The sequence below is a fragment of the Zea mays genome, chromosome 8, assembly GCF_902167145.1.
Source record: "Zea mays cultivar B73 chromosome 8, Zm-B73-REFERENCE-NAM-5.0, whole genome shotgun sequence".
NCBI classification, from domain to species: domain Eukaryota; kingdom Viridiplantae; phylum Streptophyta; class Magnoliopsida; order Poales; family Poaceae; genus Zea; species Zea mays.
Genome location: NC_050103.1, coordinates 144,225,497 through 144,232,857, shown reverse-complemented (window position 1 = coordinate 144,232,857; position 7,361 = coordinate 144,225,497). Strand labels below are relative to the sequence as shown.

The 7,361-nt window shown below is 45.5% G+C and overlaps 1 long non-coding RNA gene across 1 annotated transcript; it reads right to left on the bottom strand.

The window, feature by feature from the left end:
* Positions 1 to 5,377: 5,377 nt before the first annotated feature.
* LOC109941624 (uncharacterized) lies at positions 5,378 to 6,480 on the bottom strand. Its single transcript, XR_002264292.2, has 3 exons — positions 6,284 to 6,480; positions 6,020 to 6,132; positions 5,378 to 5,731 (listed from the first exon to the last, which is right to left on the bottom strand). It is a non-coding gene; the product is annotated as an uncharacterized lncRNA (long non-coding RNA).
* Between the last annotated feature and the right edge of the window lie 881 nt (positions 6,481 to 7,361).

Genomic DNA, 7,361 nt, shown 5'->3' with positions numbered 1-7,361 from the left:
ATGAACAAAAACACTGGCATTCAAAGTGCCATTACAAACGGAACTCCGGTTCCACCTCCGCAGGTACGAACAACCCCACTCGATGGGGGGGGGGGAACCTGCGGAGCAACAGAAGACCGACGAACGGCGCGCCGTCACCCGCTCCAGCAGCGGCGACGACAACGACTTCTGCTCCTGGGGGCCGAACAACGGCAGCACTGACCTCAGGGCGGATGCTGCTGCCAAGAGGCCCCCGCCCATGCCCAAACTCGTGAGGCAAGGACGGGCAGAAGGCCGTAGAGTTGGAGGTCGGTCCGTGGGCGGCCCTGGCTATCTCGTCGGTGGAAGAACCTCTTCCAGCTGCCGTGGCAGACACCGGCGCCGCGAGCGGCTCCGAAGCCACTCGCGCCCGAGAGCCAGGCACGCTGCAGCTGCCGGCGCCACAGACGACGACCGCCCATCCCTCCGATCACTGAGGGAAGGAGCGGGCCACCGCCCACGCAGGGGCCGACCCCAACTCGGCACACTCCCCTCCCCAGCCCTGGTGATGAAAATCCTTGAGGCTGAGGGAGGGGCAGAGGCCGCAGCCCGGCTCGCTTTCCCCCACCATCAAACTGGAGGTCACCATCTTGGGTGACCGCCGGCGGAGGGGTGCAGCCGGGCTGCATGATGAAAATCCTTGAAGCCGAACGACGGCTGAAAGGTACCAACTCCCACGGAGTTGCGTTCCTCCAACGATGAGGCGGAAAGACGGCGGGTATCCCTCGTCCGGGGGCTTGGAAGGTGGAAAGGCACGATGCATAAGGGAGCGCGAAGACATGGTCGCCTTCCAAGCTGACTCGGGCCGCAGGGAACAAGACCGGCGTCCCATCTGGCTAGCTCCGCCAGATAGGCAATGATGGCGCCCCGCGTACTCTGTGACGACGGCGGCTCTCAGCCCCCTTACGGAAGCAAGAGGACGTCAGCAAGGACTCAACCGCTCCAACAGTTGTCCCTCCGCCAGGCTCCATCGCTCCTCCGACGGCCACGACATCACACCAGCTGGGTGCCCAAATCTCTCCGGCTGCCACAACGGCATGTACTTAGGGCACTAGCTCTCCACCGCTAGACACGTAGCACCCTGCTATACCCCCCATTGTACACCTGGATCCTCTCCTTACGCCTATAAAAGGAAGGACCAGGGCCCTCTTAGAGAGGGTTGGACGCGCGGGGACGAGGACGAGACAGGCGCTCGCTTGGAGCCGCTCGCTCCCTCTCCCGCGTGGACGCTTGTAACCCCCTACTGCAAGCGCACCCGACCTGGGCGTGGGACGAACACGAAGGCCGCGGGATTCCCACCTCTCTCACGCCGGTCTCCGGCCGCCTCGCTCTCCCCCCTTCGCGCTCGCCCTCGCGCTCGACCCATCTGGGCTGGGGCACGCGGCGACATTCACTCGTCGGCCCAGGGACCCCCCGGTCTCGAAACGCCGACAGATGGGCCTCGGTCGAATGGGAGCTATTGGAGTCCGAGGAAGGTGCAGGTGCGTGTACGTGAACCAGTCACTTCTTGTACGTGCGGCGCACAGAAATCGGTGGATGACTCGTTTGACCGTAGCCCAGCGCAACGAGAGACAGAACAAGCGGAACATGGAGATCGTGGACTCATGGTAGTTTCTCTGTAACCCCAATTCAGTCGGCAATTATGCTGAAGGGACCCTACAAAAATGAGATGGACACTCATAGAACTCATCTTCTTCCACTAGACATCCCCTGTACTCCAGAGAGAAGTCAACCGCACACAGACGGAAACCACAGGACGTACCATCGAGCGTCCGAGCAATTTCTTGTGTCTCCGACGTGTTCTACACGTGCCATCGAGTTGTGATCCTCGTCACCTACCTTAGAAAAGCACTATGCGCCCACCTCCGTAGTGTGTTGCTGGTACTTAACACCGACAGGTAGGGCAAGAGTTTAGGGGTTATCTCGACCTGCATGAGAAGATATTCTTAATGTAACACTTGGAGACTGTCTTACCACCCCCCGCAGGTCCAGTTCTTCTATTATGAAAACTTCTCACTAATAGGTGCATCTCTAATCATGCCATCTAAGTCTTTCTAGAATAAGTCTCTCAGCATTCTCGTCGTGAACTACTTGGGGGGGCATATACACTAATTACGTTCAAGACCAAATCACCCATGACAAGCTGAACTAGAATAATCTTATCTCCTTGCATTATCACAACCGACACACCATTCTTGAGGATCTTATCAATCAAAACTACTCCATTTCTATTTACAACTGTCCTTGTGTACCAAAGCTTGAAGTCGATATCGTCCACCTCCGCCTTCTGATCTTATAAGATATTTATAAGTCTCCTAGTCGTTGTCTCAATTAACTCTCTTAACTTACCAGTAAGCAATCTTATATTCCAACTACCTAAATGGATCCTAGTTGGTTCGAGTAGCTTTCTTATCCGTCCATCCATAGATTATGTGAAGACCTTGCATATTTTTCACTACACTCGGGTACCGATGTAGCGTGCCAATAAGAATCTTACAACCTGATTCTGATAACTTGACATCGTGTCCTAATCACGGCACGACACGTCACCAAGAAAGTGTCGACCCGACCTTTGCCCATTTGATACCATATCTGGGTTTCGATATGGTGCGTCGCTAAGAGGGTTACACCTTAACTGATTTCTTTTGGGTTTCATCTCTATTAGAATGACTATGTTTAATATTGGCTTGTCAAGACTACCATTACCTTTCTTTATCTGAGTATGAGACTTACTATGTTGAGACAACGTGACTTATTATTTCGACTTACTGATTTATAGGTGTTATCTTTTCAGTCCATGGGCTGCTCAACCTAGCAACTTTTGTTCGTCATGACTACATGAATAAGGCCCTGTTCCAATCTCGCGAGATAAACTTTAGCAGCTTTTTTTTAGCTACTTTTAGCCATTTATAATCTAAACAGGAGAGCTAATGGTAGTAATTGAAGCTAAACTTTAGCACTTCAATTCATATAGCTAAAGTTTAGCAGGAAGCTAAAGTTTATCCCGTGAGATTGAAACGGAGCCTAACTCCAGAATGTATTAATGTTGTTCCTGAGCCACCACATTGCTCTGCCTACACTTCTATGTTGTGCAGTGTTCGAGACAACAGTTCTTTGTGTTCAGCGCTTGCCGTAATATCTTTTTCATAGGCATCTTTGTGCTTTTGAATTTACAGCCATGGTTTGAATTTATTTTTCATCATTTTATGGTCTGGCATAATGTTTTATTTGGTTGTCAGTCTTGGAACTGTGGAAATTCATATCCGTATCAACTAGTGCGTGTTTTGATTACTGATTGTATTCTAACTCATGATAATTCTATTCCCTTCTTTTGGGCGTAGACATAGTTGGGAATACAAATACTCCCTCCGTTTCTTTTTAGTTGTCGCTGGATAGTTCAATTTTACACTATTCAGCGATAACTAAAATAAAACGGAGAGAGTATTTAAGTTTTACTTCAAGTGTGCTGAGGGCTTTGCTGAGGTCGCATTCAAAACAGATCCTCAGAATTCTGACTACACAGTGGGATCAGGGGCTGGTCGCAATCTTGATCCTTGGCGTGAAAAGGACGAGGTAAGTGATTTTGGGGCATATTCAAAGGACAAATTCGATCCCATGCATATAATCTTCAATTTGATCACCGTGATGAATATTTTTTTATTCAGGCAGCAAGATGCTGTGATGGGTGATGCAATGAAAGTGTTGGAAAATAGGGCAATGGATTCAAAGCAGGATATGGACATCCTTGCTGCTTTGGAAGAGATGCGGTCCATGAAGATTGGGTCTAGTTCTAAGCCACTAGCTGTTGTATACGAGTTCTGATTTCATCTGTTGTCTACAGTCTTGATCAGATGCTTATAAGGTGTTTGGTTTGAGAAATGAGCTAGTCCATCATCTTCTCACTCTTCACTTTTTTGTTTGGTTTATGGAATGGATTGAGTTGATCCATCATCACCTCATTCCTTATAGTTATTTAGTTAGTACTAATGTGAGGAATGAGGTCATCCCACCAAATTTGAGGAATGAATACATGATGCACCACCACATTTTGGATGAAGTGATTCCTCAAACCAAACACCCCTTTAAAGTTTCGAAGCGTTCACCTCATGAGAAGGTAAGACCTTAAAAACATTGTTTGCTTTATCATGTCTTAATAAATGTCTGAAATAAAACATTGATTCTTTTGTTATTTAGAATTACTATCGGACTCACCTTATTTGCATAGTGTCCAGAACACTCAGCAAAGATCTTTTTACGCTCGACAAATCCTTTATTGAGTGTTACACTCGGTAAAAAAATTATCGGCAAATGACTCTTTAATGAGTGTTTTTTCCTAGTTGCTTTCACCATATTTTGAATGGAATTCATGTGTTTTGTGGTCAGTAAGATTTGAACTCGCAACCTCTCCCTCATGCGTAACCTCCTCTACCAAACCAAGAGTAAATTGATTATTTTAGACACTAAATAAATTCAAATAAAAAAGTTGTTAACTATAAAGTTGCATAACTCTTTGAGGCCTACAACTTTCATTTTAGTAGTTTTTTATTTGAGATCGTTTACAAAATTTAAATTTTAAATTTGAAAAATTCAAACATATTTTTATATGATAAGATGATTTCAAATCAAAACGTTGTCAACTATAAAGTTAAATAACTTTTTCGATACCTACAACTTTTATTTTGATGTTTTTTCATCGAGGTCATTTGAAAAATTCGAATTTTAAATCTAAATATAGTTTTGCACGATCAGATGATTTCAAATCAAAAAATTGTCAATTACAAAGTTTCATAACTTTTTGAGACCCACAACTATCATTTTGGTTGTTTTTTCATTGGAGCTTGTTTCACAAATTCGATTTTTTTGAGTTCAGACATAGTTTTCGTCGAGAAGATGACCTCAAATTAAAAGGTTGCAAACTACAAAACTCTATAACTTCTTAAGATTTACAAAATTTATTTTGGTTGTTTGGTTATTTATTCATCCAACATGGTGATTCTAAAATTGTTTACAAATCTTATACACCTCTGTTGTAGTTTCATAAACAACATGAGAGGTATATAAGTTTTGTGAAAAAAATTACTTTAACTTTGTCATATGAAGAAATGACTAAAATAAATATTGTACATCGTGATGAGTTATACAACTTTGTAGTTTAAAACTTTTTTATTTAAATTAATTTACTGTTTCAAAAAAGTTGATTTAAAAATTATCTTTGTCTAGTGTCGAAAAAAACCCTCGGTAAAGAAGCTCTCCGCCTAGTATCGAGAAAAAACATTCGACAAAGAAGCTCTTTGCCTAGTGTAAAAAAACTATTCGGCAAAAAACTCTTTGTCTAGTGTCGAAAAAACACTCGGCAACGGAAAAAAAAAATATACTTGACAAAGAAGCGTTGCCAGTATTTTTTTGACAGTACAAATAATTTTTTACCCGAAAAATAACACTCGCCAAATCATTTGACACTGTCATCATGAATAACTTCATAGGGACAGTGTAGCTTCCTACCTCTCAAGCATGCTGCTCAGCTTCTCACTGTTATCAGCAGTACCAAAAGTCTCACTTAATGGCCTTCTCCATGATTAATCCCCTGATCCGAATTCACATAGGAGTGCTTTTCATTCTTATCTTACTTCAAATTCTTCGTTGAATCGAAAATGCCTGGGTCTCCAGGATTTGTTTCCGCACACCATATGTATAACACAACAACACATGTAATCTGCAAGAGAAGACATTAATCATTCTCAAGGTTAAATTGTCAAGTCGCTCAAGTGAGCAATGATGCTATATAGTCTAACGGATGTCATATCATCATTCCTTTACAACAGATATGGGCAGCACATGCAAAGCAGATGACGTTCTCTACCAGCGTTTGAACTTGCAATGCCTGACGTAGTAAGTACCAAGAACTGTAAAGCGCGGGATGGCTGGCAGCGAAACAAATACCGAACTCCAGATCTATGCATACTAGCGAATTAAACCCCTGAAAAAAGGGCAGGAACCTCACCAATGGAGTGTAGATAGCCATGGCCACAATCTGGAACGGCTTCGTCCCCACGAACGGCACGAAGAAGACGAGAAGGTGAACCCCAGTGCCGAGAACACGGCTATCGCAACCACCTGCAGCTCGCCCGCCAGTCAGCCAGTCAGTCGCTGAACACTATAACAGAGCGCGACGCGTGAGGCAAATGCTAGGATCGGCAAGAACACTGCGAGGAGGAGGGAAAGGCGAGCGCACAACCCCACGCAGGTGAGTGGACGTGGATTATACCTGGAGAGGGTGGTACGGCAGCTGCCACCCATGCTTCCTCATGGCTGAGTTAACTTCAAGTCCAAGAACGAGAGGATGTCAATGCCGAGTGAGGGCTACCAAGATGTGGCGAACATGGCTGCCTCACCAACCATGGCGTTTCTCTTTCTCAGACCCATCTCAGGAGAGGAGCAGCGCGGGCGGCCAGGCGGCGTGGGGCTGTCGAGCGGGCGGCGCGGCGCAGCGAGCGAGGTAGCGCGCGAGCGGGGTGGTGGTGCGGCGCAACGCGCTGGGTGGCGGCGGCCGGGCGCGCAGTGTGCTCGGGCTGGCGGCCGGCGGCGGGTGCGAGCACTGGTGGGAAGCCGGAAAGGAGATAGGAAGAGAGATGCGCGGGATTAGGGATTTAGGTTGGGTTAAGTTCGACGGTGTCCACGCGGCCCACGTATTTAATTTAAGAACGTGGGTACCCACGTTTTTAAAAGGTTAAGTTCGACGGTTTTGGTTAGAGCCCACGAACTTAATGTAAGAACGTGGGTACCCACGTTCTTAAATAAACCCATGAACTTAATTAATATAAGAACGTCGGTACCCACGTTCTTAACAAAACCCACGAACGTTTATCAGTTTCTTGTAGTGATTGATATTCTTTGTGCAATAACAGGAGGAAAAAGCAATTGCAGAGCTTGGTTAACGCCATCATGCATAACTTCCGCATGCAGGGTGTTACCTTTTGAAACTGCATCTTTTTAAGTGCTTTCAAATTAAGTATCTCCTTTTGTCTTATGATCCTGTTGCTCAATGCTAGATTGATGAACCAGGATAGAACAATGACATATTCACATCATAATATAGCAATACCAATCTAAATCCGTTGTTATTTATCTAGAAGCATATACTATTATTGGCATTTGGCAACTTGATTAAAGATAATCCTTTTTGCCCACACTGCAACTCGGTCAATCCTACAGTGTTGTCCTTCTCCCGTGTAAATCAAGGTACCTAACGGAAGGAAACTGGAAATTGGTATTCATGTGTATCCAAACAGGGCAGCACAAACGAAACCAAGCTAAACAAGGTGCAAGATAAAATTTTCTATATG